The sequence below is a fragment of the Diceros bicornis genome, chromosome 1 (assembly GCF_020826845.1).
Source record: "Diceros bicornis minor isolate mBicDic1 chromosome 1, mDicBic1.mat.cur, whole genome shotgun sequence".
In the NCBI taxonomy this organism is placed as follows: Eukaryota; Metazoa; Chordata; class Mammalia; order Perissodactyla; family Rhinocerotidae; genus Diceros; species Diceros bicornis.
In genome coordinates this window covers 78,831,016-78,853,241 of record NC_080740.1, presented here as the reverse complement: position 1 = coordinate 78,853,241, position 22,226 = coordinate 78,831,016, and positions in this window count along the sequence as shown.

Here is a 22,226-nt window from a genome sequence, read left to right as displayed (position 1 = left end):
AGTGTAAAGGCTATGACAAGTGTTATAAATAGAACCATTATTTAGTTTAAAGGGAAGCAGAATTTACATTTCCCAAATCGGAGACCACTCAAGCTTTGAGATTCAAGTAAGCAAAATAAATCTGAGCTTTTTGCAGTGTGAAATCAAAGCTCTAACTCTATTAATAGAAGAGGTGAGTAACAGATTTCCCTGGTTGGATGGTGGTGGGTTTATTGCCCAATCTTCGTGATCTGCATAGCTCACCAAATACTTCCACCATGACGTGACAGGGAGTTCCCAGGCGCTGAGGTTGTACGTTGTAAGAGCTGGAGTTTTTCTCCCTTAGAGGGACTTATTTGAAGATCTAGAGACATCCTCACAGGACTTAAGCCCAAGGAAAGAAAAAAGACTGCTCTTCTTTTTATCTCGCAATCAATCAAAGTGCTCATAAAATCTTTTTTTTTTTTTTTTAACTACATTGATGTTCTTAAAAAAAATATTCCACAGTCAAACAGAATGAGGTGGTGCTGGGTTGATCTGATATTTTTTTAATGTTTAAAGAGGTGACACACAAATATATATTACTGTTTACTAGTGATTGCTATAATTAATCACTTTTAAAGGAAAATTAAATTCCCAATTTGGCATCCATTTGTAGTCAAAGGGATTTTGTCTAGAACTTTTTTATTCAACCTTTGTCCTCTTATTTCATTTAATTTTTATTTCAGTGACTTGGACTGTGTTTTGCTGATAAATATGATTAATTGGAAAAAGACTCTAGCTTTGAAAATGAAATGTATAGGCTGAACAGAGGCATATAGGAAATATTTTATGCAAAGACCAAAAATATAACCCTAGTGAATCCAAGAAGAATATTTGATTAAGTTCCTGTTTATTCATTGAGTCAGTAGGTAGGAAGTTCAATTAAAAGAAGTTCCCTGCATTATTTTAGTTCTTTTTGAATAACCATGATTTGTTCTGAGAGTGATGAAATGGTATAAACTAGTTCAGTAAGAGACAAGATAATGTGGGCTGTAAGTTTGTGAGCTTTTAGATCAGCTCACTGTGCTTGAATCCGAATTCAGCCACAAATTATCTATGTGAATCTGAGTAAACTACTTAACATCTATGAGCCTCAATTCCCCTATCTGTTAAGTGGAAACGCCAATAGCACAAACCCATAATATCATTATGAGGATTAATGAGTATTGTCGATGGTGAGAGGATGAAATATTCAGAAACTGTCAGGACCTCCAGTGTAACTGGAGTGGCAGGAAATGTGAGTAGAAAGGAAGACTGAAGTTAGAAAGCGACTTGGATCTTAGACATGTAAGTCTAGCAGCATCCTAGAAAGTAGTCTCAGAAGAAAGCCAGAGGCAAAGAAAGAAAAGAAGAAGGTTCTTCTCCTGGGTCAAACTACCTAAATTTAAATACAATTTCCTCACTTCCCAGCATTGATCACTCATCTCCAAATCTCAATTTTCTCATCTATTATATGGGAGTAGTAATAGCACCTCCCCAGAAACTGTAGGGGATAAACTGAGATAAGACATACATAGCTGTTACACACTGCAGAGTTCAGAGTAAACAGTTAATAAGTAGAAACCAGAAGCAGACCTCATCTTCATTGTAGTTGAAATATTAGCATATATGGTTGTACCTGTGCTTATTCCACTGACGGAGGCAGAGTTTAATAACTGTCAGGTCATGCAAAGTTAAATAAGCTTTGCAGGAGATAGAACAAAAAGGAACATAATCTGCAGAATCTGTAGTTAAGTTCCTGAAATTCAGAACTCTTTTTTTAACCTATTGATTCTTTGCTATAAATGCTGTTATCTTCACCTTTACCAGATAGAAAGCATCAGGCAGACAATTCCTACCTTCAAGGAGTAGGAATTCTAGTTCAGGAGGCAGAACATTCACACATTAAATGTCAAATGAGGGGGACCCATAGCAAAAAATTAGAGAGGCACTTCTGCACAGCCGTAAAGACTACAGACTCTAAAGCCAGACTGCCTGGGTTTGATTATTGGCCTTACCTAGCGGTGCCACTTAGGAGCTGTGTGACCTTGTGCAAGTCACCTAACTCCACAACGCCTTAACTTTTCACATCTACAAAAGAGGGTAATAATAATACCTACCTAATAGGGTAGTTGTGCAGAATAAAGGAGTTAAAATATGTTAAAGTACCTGGAGCATATTTAGTTCTAAATAACAATTTACTACTATTACTACTTCTACTACTACTAATAAAGACCATTAAGAAAGGCACCACTGGAGCCAGATGTTTTTCAGAACTTTCTGATATTAGACAGATAACATGATATGAACACCATATATTAAACAACCATCCCAGTGGGATCCAGGACAGCACCTATATTCAAAAACAATATTTCTACAGTATGAATTTCCACAATTGTTAGCTAAATAAAGACCTATAAGGAGACTCACATCCAGTGAAGTCAGGTTTTACTAATAAATGAGTTCAGATCAGGCAAGATTTTATCACCAGATGAGTTTTTAAATTCTTTTAGTTTCCAGAGCGTTCTGAATTTTGGCTTTGTGGATCTGCACGGCTATGAACGTTAGAGAGAGATTGGTCAGGCTTCAGAGAGGGGCATTTTTTCAGTTGGTAAAGAGTGGAGAAATTGCGAGCAAAGGGAACTTGTAACAGTCTCTCTGGTCAAAGTGAGCAGGGTACCCTGTGAGACAGAAGGGCAGAGGGAGAGGTGAGGCAGGGGTCAGATCACCTGAGGAAAAAAATTGGCAGAGGTCAGACAAGTACTGATCTGTTTCAATCCAATAATGTTCATGCTTTTGGAATAGTGACTCATCTTTATGCTTAGCGTGTATAGCCAGAGACTGCAAATCAATAAATCTGCCCAGCCAGTGTTGGTTTTTCAGATGTGTTTTGTTTGGTGACACAGCGTTTAGTTTTGGGAATGTGGATACTTTGAGGAGGGCATATACTTGCCATTTGCCACAGATGGGCCCATCACTCTCTACTGTCTTCTCCCAGCTGGGTTCTCTCATTTCTATCTCTGGTCTCTCCTGGCATTGAAATTTTTGACTTCTGGTTGGCAAATAAAAGAAAATAACTGTTTGAAATGAGTCTTGAGATTTCAAATGACCAATTATGTGGCTGAATTCATTTTATGGTCTCTATCTAGATTGGCAGAGAGGTTTCATCCTAAATGCCTGCTCTCTTGATTGGCAGTGACTTCCCAAAATGCTGTGTTATGAAGATGTTTAGGCTGCTGCTGGGCTCAGTGTTATAGAGAAGGAGAAAGAGGGCATTAATCTGTCCTTTGTTCTACATGGGTTGTTCTCAAAATATAATCCAGTGAGTATAAGTAACATATTATATGATCTTTTACTGTGCTGTCCAATATGGTAGCCACTAGCCACATGTGGCTATTGGGCAGTAGAAATATGACTAGTCCAACTTGAAATACACTGTAAATGTAAAATACACACTAGATTTCAAAGGCTTTCTACAAAAAATAATGTAAAATATCCCATTAATAATTTTTAATATTGATTACATGGTAAAATGATAATATTTTTATATATTGGGTTAAATAAAATATATTATTAAAATTAATTTTACCCTTTTTTACTTTTTTAATGTGGCTGCTAAAATAATTGAAATCACATATATATTTGTGTCTTATATATTATTTCTATTGGATATCACTATTTTATATTATAGATGTTAATGATGTAGTAATATTAAATGTAATTTCTGACCTCTGTTTTTTTTTTTTTTTTTGTGAGGCGATCAGCCCTGTGCTAACATCCGCCAATCCTCCTCTTTTTTTGCTGAGGAAGACGGCCCTGGGCTAACATCTGTGCCCATCTTCCTCCACTTTATATGGGACGCCGCCACAGCATGGCTTGCCAAGCAGTGCGTCGGTGCGCGCCCGGGATCCGAACCAGCGAACCCCGGGCCGCCGCAGCGGAGCGCACGCACTTAACCGCTTGCGCCACCGGGCCGGCCCCCTGACCTCTGTTTTTTGGTTTATTTTTAATGAACTACAGACCCCACTAAATTATTATTTCAGCCAAAAAAAGAAAGAAAAGATTTCCTCTTAACTCTTGATGGGAAAAAAGATGAAAATTTCTAGTAGATTCTCTTTACCTTTTCAGCTAATGAACTTCCCAAATCCCTCACCAACACACATAAACATCAATTGGGAATCACTGTTTTAGAACAGCTCATGGGCCAAATCCACCAGCCACATACATATGTTTGCATATTGTCTATGCAATGGCAGGGCTGAGTGATTGTGACAGAGAGGGTCCCCAATGCCTAAATTACTTACTATCTGGTCCTTTACAGAAAAAGTTTAGACCCCTGCTCTAAAACAACAATTCCCAATGGGCTTTTCTAAATTAATCTTCTTAGCAAATATTTGGATCAGTTTACAGCTGTAAAAAAACTGCTTAGGAAGAAATGTGAGTCATCAGTGTTACAAACCATTCATATATTCAGAAATAAAACATCATTTTCCAGTTTCTAAAAATATTCAAATTGTTTTTTTTGAAGCCATGCTTTGTAAAATGAGATCCTGGGGGTCAGTGTTAAAGAGACTGATGGTTATTAGAGGCTGAAATGAGCAAACAATAAAGGGGATTACTTCTGGTCATTTGCTCTTCTAAAGATCCTATAGAACTTCATGTTTTACTGACATGTGTCCAGTCTAAGAATAGACATCTGAATTAATGGCAAATTACTGAGAATTTCCTTGGATCGATCGTAAGCATCCTAAACTTTTGGTTGCTTAGCTAATAGATATTTTGGTGTTTCAATGAGAAATTGAGGATATTATATTATTACTTTTGTCATGTAATTTTTTTTTCTTATAAGTTGAATCTAAATCTCCTGGTTTTTAGAACCCATTTGATAAATCTTCTGGTTTGTGGTTTATAGGTCATCACACAAAAAGTACAGAGCTTCTATATGAAAACTGGCATTAAAGACCTAGTTATCATATTAAAGCTTGCAGATGTTCATTTCTCAATTTTATTAGCTTTCTTCACAATTTGTTAAAAATGGAAAGAAAGGAAATTACAATTCTAATTGTGACTCTACTTAACTAGTTCAAACTGATTTAAGTATGAACATCTGAGAAGCCTGAAGACTCGGCAGCCATTTAAAAGTCTATTTGCGCAGTAGATCACAATTCCTTAGAGAAATGGAAAGGTGCTTTATAGCTATATCTAATGCTTCCTTTTGAACTATATATCACTTTTTCTGTTTAGAATTCATTTGAATGCAGAAATCAAGTTAGGTTCCTTTCATTGGAGACAGTCCAAATATTTTGACAGTTATTTGAATACCATATCGACAAGCCCATTATATTTACTGGTCCTAAAACAAATAATTTCCACATATTCTAAGCTTTAAAACTCTTTAGTACAAATTATTAAAAGATTATAAAGTGTTTGTGCATTTTTAAAGGGAGGGAGTTGTGACTTCTTAAAAAAGGAAAATATTTGAATAGCAGCTATAATTCTAGTATATTCACAAATCAGTCATGAAAATGCATAGAGCAGAGTTGTTGCAGCTGTATACAGCTTTTATTATTCAGACTGCTAAATGGGTGAAACATATATTTTAATTTAACGTGTACTGCACAGCTCAGAATGAACCAGAACGATTCTTCCTCCCCTCCCATTCCTAAGGAGAAGCCAGAGATCCTTCAACAGGCTGGTGATAATTTCTCCTGGGCAATAGCCAGCTGAGATTTATGGAATATGCCAGCATCTCTTCATAAAACAGTGCAAGAGCTGGCAGAAGTTTAGTCAAAAAATCAGCTCATAACATTTCTACTTTTATTCATATATTTTCATGGGGGATTTAATCTCTAAGCCTTCAGCTCTGGTTACCAATTATGGCTCAATGGGAACTTCAGCTCCTGTGGAAAGTTAACAAACAGAGTGTCTTCCCATTTCATTATTATGGGAATAGAAGACTTGGGTTTGGGGAGGGGGAACATTTCAAGTCCTGACTAAAGGGAGCTACAAAGAACCACCTCGATTTATTGATAAAGGGGAGGAACAGGTGAGGAGGGGGTGTCTATTCTCATTTAGTGACTTTAGTAGGTCAGTGAAGGTATGCTAGAAAGCAAAAGAAATCACATGACATGACTGTATTCAAAGCATGTCGAGATTCCTCTATTCCTCTATAGGGCTTTTACCTGGAGAATGCTATTGTCTACCTAATGGTCAAACTTTCCAGCCCTTGGAACGTCATCTTGAGCCCCCCTCCAACATAAAGGCCCTCCTCTTACATTTTCAGAATAAACAAAATCCCATTTATAGATTCTCATACCTCTACAAATACTTGTAGTCTATTTTATTTCTTTGATGAAATGTAAGGTTCTCTCAGATGTAATTTATTCCTTTCTTAAGGTCTCCAACAAGCTCTCACTGGAGTTCTGAACTCTACTTCTACAGCACAAATCTCCATGGTAGCACTTAATTAATTTACAGTGTTTAATCAGAGACTCTGAAAAATAATTTTCTTGTGTCTTTCCACGTCTAGAGATTTATATTGGTGCTTAGTCTCTTAGAAAGGACAGTGCTAAACTTCATGTCAGTTATGTTGGCTTTTGGATTTAGTCAATTCGTGACCATGTCAAGAGGGGATTGTATCTTTTAGCATTATGAGTAATTTCACAAAGAGAGGAACAAATTAGGGCTGAGAGTTAAATGGTCTTAGGAGACTCTGAACTTGACTTACTGAATTGCTGAAGCAAATCGTGACACATAACAGCCTTCAAAGCTGTGAGTGCCACAGATTCTCTGTGTTCTCTCAGGCTGCCACTGCTCTGTGGCAGACTCCCGCTAGAGTCTAAAGGCCTTGTCTTATTTTCAAGATGTCCAGACTACACACAAAGGCCTATGGTATCTCTTCTAATTTTTGATCATTTAAAAATAATCAGTGATATGGCCCCATCTCTCCCATATCTATACTGTTTCTGAAACATCCTCAGTATATTCATGTTTTATCCATTAGCTTATAAAAGAGATTTGAGGTATCCTTATAATAAGGGAGATAAATCTCATAACTTTAATAAAATAGAAAAGTAATTCAGGACCATGGAGAGGTAGAACATGTAAATATGCTACTTTCTGGGGCTTATGTAATTGAAATTGGACTTAACACGTGACTTGATGCTTCTTGCTGGCAGTATAAGAGGAATGCAAGCTGTGATCCATACCAACTGTTTCTTTCCCTCACTTCTAAAATGGATTTATCCTTGATACCCACATCCATATGACTTTGTAGCCTAATTGCCTTATATGTTCAAAGTTCATAATTTCATTACATCAATTTTATCAAAAAAAAAATAAACAAAAATAGGAGAGGTCAGTAAGATTACTCTAATGTCTTAATTCATCTTCCTTTTTTAGAGAAAAAGCTAATCCTGATCTCTTCCAAGACCATGCTGGACATCTGTGCTATCATTTTTATTCTACTTCTCCTTGAACCTTCTTCATCAATTAGCTACTTTCTCTTCTATCCTAACTCCCTCTCATCTCTTTACTTCTGTCTATAAATATTACAAGTCTCTTATAAGGAAAAGCTTTCTTCCATTCAGCTTCATTTTCAAGCCTACTACCCCCATCTCTCTGTCTCTTTTGATTATCAAAATTCTTAAATGAGTAGAGTATTCTCAGAGACTACTCATTCTTACTTCCTTAATCCTCTGGATACTACTGTCAGAAACTCCCTGACATTTTTCTAGAAAACCTTGTCTATGACTCTCTATTTGCCAAATTCAAAACCTCCTCCTCTCTCCTCTTCAGTCCATCACTAATTTATACCTGAAATATCTCAACTCCTGTCCCCAATCTTTCCTCTTGCTGATGCGTTGTCTTTATTTCTATCAGAGTTAACTTTCTAATCGAAAATTGGATTGTATCACTTGGAGAACTCAAGACCTTTCTCAGATGAATTTTACTTCATCTTTAGATACTCCTCACATGCAAACACACACCCACTTCTGAGGCACACAGTCACAAATAGCCATTCAGAGCCCACTCCACAATAACACTGCTCTTCCTAGAATATCCTTCCTTAACTTGTCCATCTGGCAAACTCCGGCTCTTTAGTTCTCTCTTACTGTCTCTGCCCCACCTTGAAGAATTAATCCTGTGTGTTGCCAGGGCACTTGATTAGATTACATGATAGTTATTTGTTGATATGTCTCTCTCCTGCTAAAATGTAAATTCATCTAAGGAAGAGACCTTGTCTTATTCTCCTTTGAATTTCTGGTAATTTAGTCAATGTCCAATAAATATTTAGCAAATTATAATGTTAGTTTAATGTTATTATTCTGCTATTGATTCTAGATATGTGTGTACAGGCACATTTATATTATAGATGACTTTGGTCATTCATGCCATCGTATACTATTGTCAACTGCCCTTGGCTGCTCAGAACTTATCGTGGGCATGTTCTCATTACCTACAGCCTAACACTGAAATGAAACATGGACAAGAAATGGCAGTCATAATATTTTAACAATATCACTATCAGCATTTATTTATTGACTGTTTGACATGTGCAGTGCCCAGTGGTAAGAACTTTTCTTCTACTCTCTCCTTTCCTCCTCAAAAAACCCTATGAGGGTGAGTGATGTCAGCAAGATGGTGCAATAAAAGCCCTAGACCCTCCTTCTCCCAACAAACACAGTGATTCAACAATACATGGACAGATTCCCTTTGTAAGAAATCCAGAAACTAGCTAACAGGCTCCTGCACCCCAAATAAGCACAAACCAGCCACGTCAAAGCTAATAGGAAAATCTGAGACATCCTCTTGCCAAAATCCCTACCCCTGGAAATTAACCCTAAAGGAATAGAAATATATGATTTACTTAACAGAGAATTCAAAATAACCCTCATAAAGATACTCACTGAGATCAGGAGAACAATGCAAGAACAAAATGATAATTTCAACAAAGAAATAGAAAACTTACGGAAATCATGTACCTGAAGAATATAATAAATGAACTGAAAAATTCACTAAAGGACTGCAGCAACAGACTGAATCAAGAAGAAGAGAAGCTCAGTGAACCTGAAGACAGGTCATTGGAAATTATTCAGTCAGTGGAGTAAAATGCAAAAGAGTAAAGAAAGCCTACAGGACATATGAGATATAATCAAGTGGACCGATATATGCATTATGAGGGTCCTAGAAGAAAAAGAGAGAGAGAAAGGGGCAGAAAGCTTATTCAAAGAAATAATGGCTAAAACCTCCCCAAATCTGGAGAAGAAAATAGACATCCAGGTCCAGGAAGCTGAAAAGATCCTAAAAAAGATTAACTAAAGAAATCCCCACTGAGAAATATTATAATAAAGATGTTTAAAGTCAAAGACAAAGATAGAATTTTGAAAGCAGTGAGAAAATAGCAACTTGTCATGTACAAGGAACCCCCTATAAGACTATCAGTGGATGTCTCCGCAGAAATCTTACAGGCCAGAAGGGAATGATATGGTATATTTAAAATGCAGAAAGAAAAACAGTGAAAACCAAGAATACTATACCTGGCAAAACTGTCCTTCAAAAATGAAGGAGAGATAAAGACTTTCCCAGAAAACAAAAGCAGAGGTTATTCAATACCACTAGACCTCCTTACAATAAATACTAATTTAGTTCTTCAAGTAGAAATGAAAGGACACTAAATAGCAACACAAAAGCATAAGAAAGTATAAAACTCATTGAGAAAGGAAAATATATAGATAAATACAAAATACGGTCATACCTCATTTTATTGCACTTCACTTTATTGCACTTTGCAGATATTGCATTTTTAATACGAACCTCCACCAGCAAAAAGATTACAACTTGCTGAAGACTCAGATGATGGTTAGCATTTTTTGGCAATGAAGTAGGTATGCACCTTGTTTTTTTAGATATAGTGCTATTGTACACTTAATAGACTACAGTATAGTGTAAACATAACTTTTATATGCACTGGGAAACAAAAAATTCATGTGATGCGCTTTATTGCGATATTCACTTTATTGCAGTGGTCTGGAACTGAACTTGCAGTATCTCCAAGGTATGCCTGTACTGTGTTACTGTAATAGTGGTGGGTAAATCACTTTTAATTCTAGTATAGAAGCTAAAAGATAAAAGTATTAAAGGTAACTAAAATATAACTATGTTAATGGATACATAGTACAAACAGATATAGATTGACATCAACAACTTAAGTGTGTGGGGGGAGTAAAAGTGTAGAGTTTTTGTATGCAATTGAAGTTGTTATCCATTTAAAATAGACTGTTATAGCTATATGACATTTTATGTAAGCCCTTTGGTAGCCACCAAGAAAATACTTATAGAATTCACACAAGAAAAGAAGAGACAAGAATAAAAAGACATCAATACAAAAAAATCAATGAAACACAAAAGAAAATAGCAAAGGAAGGACAAAATAACTACAAGACAAACAAAAAAAGAAGGAACAAAATGACAATAGTAAATCTTTCTCTATTTAATAATTACATAAATTTAGATGGATTAAACTCCCCAATCAAAAAACATAGAGTGGCTGAATAGATTTAAAAAATAATATTCAAGTATATGCTATCTACAAGAAACTCACTTTAGATTTAAGGACACACATAGGCTGAATGTGAAGGGATAGGAAAAGATAATCCATGCAAATGGCAACCAAAAGTAGGGGAAACTATACTTACATCAGACAAAATATACTTTAAGTCAAAAACTATCACAAGAGACAAAAAAAGGACATTATGTAATGATAAAAGGGTCAATTCAACAGGAAGACATAATTATAAACATATATGGAACCAACGGCAGAGCATCTAAATAAATAAAGCAAACATTGACAGAACAGAAAAAAGAAATAAACAGCAATACAATAGTAGTAGAAGACTTCGCTACTCTATTTTCAATAATGGATAGAACAACCATACAGAAAATCAATGAAGAAACATTAGACTTAAACAACACTGTAGACCAAATGGACCTAACCAACATGTACAGAACATGCCACCATACAGCAACAAAATACATTCTTCCCAAGAGAACACAGAACATTCTCCAGGATAAACCACATGTGTGATATTGTGATATAATAAGAAATATATATTTTTGTCTTTGTCTACAGTTCCTAGCACATAGCTCCTAAAACCCTTGTGATTTACAATATAAGAGCTATAGCAGCCTTAGTTTTATTTCCAGTTCCTGAAATAGCTCCAGAGTGATAAAAATAAAATTCATGTCTTTTGTTATTCATAACAAGCCCCTTTCAATAACATTTGATTAACCACATATGTTAATGAGGTGACTTTTGGAAATCCTCTAAGGGTGGGGGCTTGTTGCCAGGAGAATCAACCATATGATTAGAGAGTTGGAACTTTCAGCCTCACCCCCCAACCTCCAGGGAGGAGAAGGGGGTTGAAGGTTGAATTAATCACCTATTGCCAATGATTTAATTAATTGTGCCTATGTAATGAATCCTCCATAAAAGCCCAAAAAGTTGGGGTTCAGAGAGCCTCAGATTGGTGAACACTTGGAGGTGCTGTGATGGTGGTGCTCCCGGACAGAACATGGAGGCTTCATGCACCTTCCCCCATATCTTGCCTTATGCATCTCTTCCATCTGGCTATTCTTGAGTTAGATCCTTTTATAATAAATGAGTAATCTACTAAATAAACTGTTTCCTGAGTTTTGTGAGCCATTCTGAGGAGGTGGTCATGGGAATCTCTGATTTATAGCTCGTTGGTCAGAAGCACAGATAACAACTTGGACTTGTTGATTGGCATCTAAAGTGGGAGGGCAGCAGGCTTGTGGGACTGAGCCCTTAGTTTTTGGGATCTGATGCTAACTCTAGGTAGATAGTATCAGAATTGAGTTAAATTCTTGGACATCCAGCTACTATCGCAGAATTCCTTGGTGTGAGAATGCCCCCACCCTGTGACACACACACATTTGGAGTACAGAGTCTTCTATGGATAGACAGAAAACAGAGAAGTGTTTTTTCTGTACATTTTGGTATCAGCATATGTACAGAACATTCCACCCTACAGCAGCAAAATATACATTCTTCTCAGGTAAGCACAGGACATTCTCCAGGATAGATCATGTTAGGTCACAAAACACATCTTAAATTTGAGAATATTGAAATCATTCCAAGTATCCTTTCCAACCACAATGGAATGAAACTAGAAATCAATAGCAGAAGGAAAACTGGAAAATTCACAAATATGTGAAGAATAAACAAGACACTTTTTGAATAACCAGTGGGTCAAAGAGGAAATCAAAAGGAAATTAGAAAATATCTTGAGATAAATGACAATGCAACATACCAAAACTTATACAATGCAGCAAATGCAGTACCACGAGGGAAGTTTATGGCAATAAACATCTATATGAAAAAAGAAGAAAGATCTCAGCTAAACAACTTAACTTTATATCTCAAGGAACTAGAAGAAGAAGAAGAAAGCAGGCCTAAAGTTAGCAGAAGGAAGGAAATAATAAAGAGTAGAGTAAAGATAAATGAAATAGAGAATAGAAAAAGATCAACAAAACTAAGACTTGGATATTTGAAAAGATAAACAAAATTGACAAAACTTTAGCTGGGCTAACTAAGAAAAAAAGAGAAAAAACCAAAATAAATAAAAGAGCAGATATTGCAACTGATGGCACAGAAATAAAAAAGATCATAAAAGTTTACCCTGAACAATTATATTCCAACAAACTGGATAACCTAAAAGAAATGAACAAATTCCTAGAAACATACAACCTATCAAGACTGAATCATGAAGAAATAGAAAATCTGAACAGACTGATTACTAGTAAGAAAACTGAATCAGTAATCAAAAACCTCCCAAACAAGGAAATCCTAGCACCAGATGGCTTCACTGGTACATTCTAGCACACATTTAAAGAAGAATTAACCTCAATCCTTCTTAAACTCTTCCCAAAAAAATGGAAGTACATTTCCAAACTCATTGTTTGAGGCCAGCATTACCCTGATACCAAAGCCAGACAAAGACACCACAAAAACAAAATAACTACAGGCAAATATTCCTGATGAATATAGATGCAAAAATCCTCAACAAAATACTAGCAAATTGAATTCAACAGCACATTAAAAGAATCATGCACCGTGTTCAAGTGCCATTTATGCCTGGGATACAGGATGGTTCAACATTGGCAAATCAATTAATGTGATATACCACATAAAATAAAGGACAAAAATCATGTGATAATTTCAATAAATGTAGAAAAAGCATTTGACAAATTCAACACCCTTTCATGATAAAAACTCTCTACAAACAAGGTATAGAAGGAATGTACTTCAACATAATAAAGGCCATATATGACAAGCCCAAATATCCAAAGAAGATGTACAAATGACCACAAGTATATGGAAAGGTGCTCAACATCACTAATCATCAGGAAAATGCAAAGCAAAACCATAATGAAATTATCAGCTCATGACTGTTAGAATGGCTGTCATCAAAAAGATAAGAGATGGTAAATGCTAGTGAGGATGTGGAGAAAAGGGAACTCTTGTGTACTGTTGGTGGGAATGCAAAACGGTGCAGTCACTGTGGAAAACAGTATGGAGGTTCCTCAAAAAATTAAAAATGCAATTACCATATGATCCAGCAATTCCACTTCTGGGTATACATCCAAAGGAATTGAAATCAGGATCTTGACGTGATATTAGTACCCTAATGTTCATTGCAGGACTATTCACAATAGCCAAGATGTGGAAACAACCTAAAGTCCACTGATAGATGAATGGATAAAGAAAACATAGTATATACATACAACGGAATATTATTCAGCCTTAAAAAAGAAGGATATCCTGCAATATGCAACAACATGAATGAACTTTGAAGATATTATGCTAAGCGAAATAAGCCAGTCATGGAAGGACAAATACTACATGATTCCACTTCTAAGAAGTATGTAAAATAGTCAAACTCACAGAAGCAGAGAGTAGAATAGCAGACACCAAGGGCTAGTGGGGAGGTGAAGGGAGAAATGAGGAGTTGCTAATCAATGGGTATAAAGTTTCAGTTATGCAAGATGAATAAGTTCCGGAGATCTGTTATACAACATTATGCATATAGTTAAAAATACTGTACTATGAACTTAAAAATTTGTTCAGATGGTAGATCTTATGTTAAGTATTCTTGAGATAGATAGCTAGGTAGACATGAGTGGGGGATCATAGTTGGAGACCTTGTTGCATCAGTGGAGCGTCTTACTGATATCCAGGCATGAGCAGGGATCATAGCTGGAGACCTTGCTGCATCAGTGAAGCGTCTTGCTGGCATCCTACAAGGTGCAGATAAAGGGGAACTGAGATCCGCCTGGCACCGCCACCTGAGACCTTCAACCACAATGATGAAAGTAACGAGTGCACAAAACAAAGGCTTCTGCTATACATCTCTAGAGGACCTTGACCTTTCTTTAATTTACATACAAATTCTATATCCATTAGCCCCTCTTCCATGGGGGATGACTGCCATGACAGTTCCGGAGATTCCCCTAGAAGGTCAAGAACTCCCCCTCCTGACATGGAGGTGGAGGAAAAACCATTATTGGCAGATAACCAGATAATGCTAATTCCCTTCTAAACAGCCCAAATAAAAATAAAACTAACTCAAGAGCTGGGGCAGATGCATTCTCTGACACTGCCTGCTCCTCACTTGGAGTATATCTGACCTTTCCTCTAATAAATCTTTGCTTACTTGCTGTTGCCATTGTGTCAGTGCCTGAATTCCTCTGTTACGTTGACCAAGAACCTGGGCGATCAGACTTTTCAGTCTGGTTACATTCTTACCACATAAATTAAAAAAAAAAAAAAAAAAGCCACAACCCTATGAGGTAAGCATTGGTATCACCATTTCTTATCAGGAACCTAAGACCTGGAGAGACTACTTTGCCTAAGACTCTATACCCATTAAGTGACAGTGTCCATTAAGTGGCAGCGTGAATTGTGTGCACTTATCCACTTGTCTAAAAATAAAATGGTAACATCAGAGGACTGTTTTTTCTGTTGTTGTTTGTCTGTTTATTTGTTTTGTTTTTTGACATGAGCAAGTTAAAGGTGTTTTGGGGAGACAATGCCTGGCTCTGTTTTCTGACATAAAGGTGCGAACCTCCACTCAGACCAAAGAAGAGGGGAAGGCAGTGCCTGTGGAAAGGAAGAAATTTGAAAGCATCTTCAATCTTCATATACACTGTGTGGAGCTTCTCCTACTTAGATTCTAAATGAAAGCCCTAAGACCAGGGTTCAGTTTTAAGTTTGTCTCTTTCTGACTCTGCTAATAAGTTCAGTCTGTGTCTTTTGTACAGTATGTAGTTTGGTGTCATGCTTGATTAATGTTTTGTGCTAATTAATAATAAAGTAGATAAATCAGAACCTTGAGATTTAAGTTCTCTATCCCATTGTCTCTCCCCCTCAACCTGATTGAAACTATGCTCATTATCTTTCTGCAATTAATTCCTTATTCCTGAGGCTCATTCCTGTTATCCCAAGGGATGAACCTCTTGGAAGGAGAACTTCATCAAGATGATTAGGTCACACTGCATTCACCAATTAAACAATAGTTAGCTATTGATTTCTACTGAGAAATGTAAATGATTAGCAGATCCTTTACAGCGAGAGCTGTTGTTCTAAGAGGTTACCATTTTATAGTTCTATTTCTAGAGAATTACTTGGCATTTTCTTAAGGTCAGATGGGATACCATAGTGCTAACTATTTAAGAGGATAAATCTGTACCTTATCACCATTGGAGAGTGCTTTCAGGGCCACTGCTAAAGCTCATCATATAGACACAAATATTAAACTTTTTTATATGTGAATAATGTGATATTACAAAGAAAAGTACACCATAATCTCTTCACTATTTGCATTTCTTTAAGGCCTCTCTCTCTCTCTCTCTATATATATATATTTATATCTATATATTTATCTAAATATATATGTTTAGATATATAGGGAGAGACACACAAACATATGTGTGTGTATACATATGTATATGCATATAGATACAGTCATGCACTGCGTAATGACCTTTCAGTCAACAACGGACCACATATATGATGGTGGTCCCATAAGATTACCATATAGCCTAGGTATGTAATAGGCTATACCATCTAGGTTTGTGTAAGTACTGTAGAGGAGGAAGAAGTTTTTCTCTATTCTTCTAGGTTCTTCTGGCTGGTCTAAGAATTAAATTGACATGAAATAGATTAACAGGAGAAAAACAAACAAAAGTATAATAACATGTATACATGGGAGAAACCCAGGAAAACAGAGTAACTTGCCAAAAGGGCCAAAGCCCTCACCTTAAATACCATCCTCAGCTAAAGACAAAAGAAGATATTGGGAGTGGGGAGAGTCAGGGACTTCAAAGAGAAGGAAGGCAATTCACAGGTAGGTGAAAAGGAGCATATGTTTGCAAAACAAATGTTTATTTGGCCACAGAGAAACAGAAGAACACAGAGGGGAGCCCAATAAACAGACTTTTCTAGATGCCTCCCTGTGGACACCTAGATCATGTTATACTAAAGTGATAGCTTACTCCTTGAGATAGGTTTTCTTTTTAATCTGAATTCTTTTAGGCAGTTAAGTGGGCGTTAAGAAAAACTTTCTGAGTTTATTATTTCTTAAAAATAATCAGGGGGCCGGCCCGGTGGCACGAGCGGTTAAGTGCGAGCACTCCGCTGCACCGGCCCGGGGTTCGCTGGTTCAGATCCCGGGCGCGCACCAACACACTGCTTGGCAAGCCATGCTGTGGCGGTGTCCCATATAAAGAGGAGGAAGATGGGCACTGATGTTACCCCAGGGCCAGTCTTTCTCGGCAAAAAAAGAGGATTGGCAGATGTTAGCACAGGGCTGATCTCCTCACAAAATAAATAAATAAATAAATAATCAGCCTACAATAATCCTTATGTTAAAGAGACACATTTTGGGCTGGCAGATTTTGTTCCTCTTCAGTACATTCTATGATATTTGTACAATGATGAAATCACCTAACGATGCATTTCTCAGAACATATCCCCATTGTTAAGCCACACATGACTGTACATACGTATGTATGTGTGTATTCTGTATATGAACTGTCTTTTGTGGACAAATGTTCTATGTTCTCAGGACCAAATGTGTCTAATTAATCTGTAGTGAAAATTATTTCTGAATAGATAAACCATGTGAACATAGGTTGACCTTAATAATAAACAGCTATAATAAGTATGGCTTTGTTTATTGCACCTCTCTCTCTCTCTCAATATGTATTCCTTGTTTTGCAAATAGATAGTTTTGGGTGGATTTGAAACTTCAAACAAATGGCACAAAACTGTAAATACGCATAATACTCATAGTATGTGAGGGGTTTGGGGTGATACACAGACAACTGTTTTTATAAGGTTATATATTTATTTCATGTATGATAAAATATGCAAAGCACATAAAATTCATGATTTTCTAGCTATAAATGCCCAATATAAAGCTAAGTAAAAACTGAATTTCATTTGATTTAATGAAATATTGTAGGTATGGAAAAAATTGTGAAGGCTGTACAAAAATATCAGAGGTAGATGTGGGGTAGAAAACAGATTACATTCAGGAAGAGAGAGGTTATTGGCACTTGCTATGTGCTCAGTGTTGTTTTTAGGGCTTTAGGTCTATTAATTTATTTATTGCCTGCAACAACTCTAAAAGGTAGATACCATCATCGTCTTCATTTTCTAGATGAGGAAACTGAGGCACATTGAATGTAAATGACTGGCCCAAGGTCACACTGGACATAAGCCTCCAGATTCTTGACTCTTAACTCTAGGTTGCACTCTTTCTGTTTTTAGTAATAGTCAATGCATTGGGGAAGGACAAAAAATGTAAAATTTAATGCTTAAGCATAAAAAAGAAAGGGACTAGGACTTCAGAGGAGACATTACTGGGTCCCCCGTGCTCCATATAATCTTTTAATCTGGGCTCATTCCTTATCTAATCTAAAAATTGAACAGATGGAACTATCCCCTCAGAGTATTTAAGCTATTTTGTAATTTTCAGAGCCAGTTAGAAACACATTAGGGAAAATGGTCATTTATGGACAAACATTGTTTGTTCTCGGGCCCAACACCTATCTAATCAACCTATGGAGAAAACTATTTCTGAATTGATAGACAATATGAACATGATTGTTCCAAGCAATAAATGACTATCATTATTATGACTTCAATTTATTGTGCACTTGCTACATGACAGACACTTGTTAAATCCTTTATGTGCATAATCCAATTTACTTCTCACAAGTGACGTGGTTATTATATTCCCATTTCATTAAAGAAGGTTTGGAGGAACAGAAAAGCTAAGCAATTTGTTGAAGGTTCCATGGATGGGAAGTGGGTGCACTCAAAATTTCAACTTGGGGCTACCTGATTCAAACTTATGCTATTTTGCCTATATGTAGATGATGTCAGAACATTTTCTTAACAATGTCTTAAAAATTAATTCTATCGACCATTCAACAACAATAACTTTGCTGCTATTCCTTCAGAAACAACCACTGTATAATTTAATAGTTCAGCTCAAAAAAGCAAAATTTGTAGCCATCCAGATGCATAAGGGTCTCCGTGCAAAGAATTTGGTTTTGTAGACCCTATAAATTAACACTAGCTTACTGAATTCAAAATTTTCTTATTTATGCTCTTTAAGATGTGATTTTATTAACTCAATCCAACAAGAGCCTGAGTGTCTACCAATTCCTGATGACAAGGAGCCAACCATCTTGTTGGAGATAAATAACAGGTACATGCAAAAGTGACATAGTTCAAGACCACATGCTATAGAATAAGCTGTGTAGAATAGATAGATAATAAGGTCACTTTCTGCATATCCTTCAACAGCAGAAAAAGACAATTGTGTCTCAGGTGGATAAGGTTAATTCTAGTGAAAATTAATTTTCTTCTTTACCATATTTGGAATCCCTTTTTACTCTGTTGTAGCACACAGTTTAGATCGCAATAGAGTTATTTAGGCACGTGTCTCTCTCCCTCCATTATTGGATGGGAACGCTTAGAGGGTTAAAGACAAATTCTTACTCATCTTCATATTGCACTTCATAATGATGGCTAAGTGTTAACTTTGATTGAGTACTACTCATAGCACTTTACATGTCTAATTCCTTAAATCTGTACAACCACCCTTTGGGTAGGCACTATGATCATTGCATTTTACAGACGAGGGAAGTAAATCACTTGCTCAAGACATAGACTTAGTAAGGGGCAGAGTGGGATGTAAGCCCAGGCAGACTGACTCTAGGAAGTAGGCACTCAATGAATGTTCATCAAAGTGATTTGAGTAAAATCTGTTTCAAGATGGTATTCACAGAGGAGGTCAGTACTCACATTGAAAAAATAATTATCAGGGGCATTAATCAAGGTTAGGTAGCCCGCCCCTTCATCCCCAACCAAGCAAGGTCATGGAGTGTTGACACAAATACAGCAGCAGCAATGTACTAGGCTGCTCTACAAAGAAAGCGTAGGACTCATGCACAGTATGGATACTGCCAGTCATCTTCTGCTGTCCTACACAGAAGCTTGAAGGTGTAAGCAAGTATGCCAAAATATGGGTCTTGCCTTATTTGATCATAACAATTACATGACAAGGAAGAGGAAGGGGAGAAAGAGGAAAAGAAGAAAGCATTTATTATTGAGCAGTTATATGCACTGTGCTCTGAGCTAGGCACCTCATATATATTATTTTATAAATCCTACCACATCACTTTAAATTTTGAAAACTAAAGCTCAGTGACGTTGAGATTGTCCAAGGCTACATAGCTATCAAGATTGGAATCTAAGCCTATCAGGATCCAAAGCTTTATTCTTCCCACTACAAACAGAGAAACCATGCTTATTCTATTTCTCAAATACTTAATATAGTCTTTGTTTCAAAAGCTACATATATAGCAAGTATGTACCGGATTTGGGACTTGCTCATAAATGTTAAAAACCATCATAATTTTCCTGAGAATAACACCCAAATTCTGAGAACATCTGTCTGTGCTATTAAGCATCTGAGCAGTTTTTCAGAGTGTGGTATGCTGTAAAGACTATGGATGCTTGTTTGTTGAATTATTAGGATCCAACTGTTTTCATTTTTTTGAAGTCAAGATGTACTTACCAAATTCAGAAGCAGAGTATAGACTATAGTGTACATGAAGAATCTTGTGCTGTGATTCACATTAGTCACCATGCACTGTGCACTGTCCAAAAGAAGAAAGGATGGTCTTTGCTCCTGAGATGCTCATTATGTTATTGTGAATTTAAAAAAAAGAGACCAATTGCAAACATGCATATTAATTTGCTGAAAGGAATGATTCAGACTATGTACATGCTACTTTTCAGTGAGGAAAGCAATGTTAGCCAGTGGGCAAAAACTTTTAGGGAAGGGAACATTTTAGTTTGGAGGGAATATATTATAGTATTGCCATTATGAGTTTGGATATAATAATAACAATAATAATACTAATAATGATAAACAACCTGGGTTCAGATCCTGGTTGGTCTCCATAGTGCACATCTGTGATTATTGGCCCTCCTGTATCACCTCTCCATTCTTCTGGTAACAGCTTCCCCATTTTGCTTAGGAGATCAGCCCACCATTATTCTAAGTCCTGCGTTTAGAGGGAAGGACTTACCTGACCCGAGCTCCAGTGACCCAAGCCTAACCCTCTCAACATATTCTATCTTGTGAACGTCAAAGATGGCTACGTGACTCTAATCGGTCTAATCAGAGCTAGCCCCAGGACTTTTTTAGAAATTGCTAGAAATGGAGGTTTTCACTTTCACTGGGGATGCTGTCCCAGTCTGTCTGCGGCAGCCATCGTGCCACAACAGGAGGGATAGTCTGCCTGAGAACAGAGCCAACACATGAGGAGGCAGTGATGGGCAATACAGAGAAACCAAGTCCTAATGAATATCATTAGTCTCCTTGAATCAAGCAGCTCTATCTTAACTCAGCAGTGACTCCTGAATTTTTGGAGTCAATAAATCACCTCCTTATTTTTTTCTTCTTACATAAATTTGTTTTTTATCTCTTGCAACCAACAGTGCTGACTAATACAGCTATTTACCACTGGCATGTCCTTAGACAAGTTATCTACCTCTTGAGATTTTTGTGAGGAGTTTTTATAAAATAATTTATGTAAAAGATTCAGCATGTGGCCCAGCACAGTTTATTGCTGGCTGACTGGGAAAAGTATTTTCTGAATAATAATAAGCTGCACTGAGAGTTCAGAAACCCTTATATGGATGCCTAAGAGAAGTCTACAGAAGAAGGGGCCAGAGAGCATGATAACCTTGCTCTCCAGCAGTTCTTCTCTTTTTTCAGGCCTGGAGAAACTAGTTTGGAGTCTGAAGTGACAAGGCTAAGAACAGGGAGGAGAAATGGGTTAGGTCACGTCCATTCATGTCAGTCACTTTCACATTCCAAGGTACAGTATTTCAAGTGACAAGCCTTAGACATACAAAGGAAAACAAAATAGGTCACTTGAGCCATAGTGAGCTTTTCAGGAAAACCTGCTCTGGCTCAATCAGGCTAAACTGAACTGCATTGTATAAAGCTATCATATGACTTGAGAATATCACCAGTGGCAGTCATTTGGGACTTTCATTGTAGTTCTGTGGCCTAGTTTCCACACCTCTCTGTTGTAGAGAGAAATTAATAATGATAAAAATTATTCTAATTATTTCCTTCTGGTACATAATTTGATAACCAGCAATTTAAATAACATGCCTATATTAAAATATTATTATATTTAAAGATATTTTTGAAGTTCTATAGAATTTAAATCACTTTCTTATATGTTTATTCTTAGTAAACAAGGTCAACCCCATCACAGAATCAGTAGAGTGGAACTAGAATAAAAGAAAGAAAATTCACTTATATGTTTTGGAATTAAGACCTAGCATGTGTATTTGAAGGAAAATTCAAAATTATTATAATTTTGGCTATTAATAGTACTTTGTTTTGTGATCGCTTGAAAAACAGACATGGTCTTTTTTTTTTTTTGTGAGGAGATCAGCCCTGTGCTAACATCCGCCAATCCTCCTCTTTTTTTTGCTGAGGAAGACGGCCCTGGGCTAACATCTGTGCCCATCTTCCTCCACTTTATATGGGACGCCACCACAGCATGGCTTGCCAAGCAGTGCGTCGGTGCGCGCCCGGGATCCG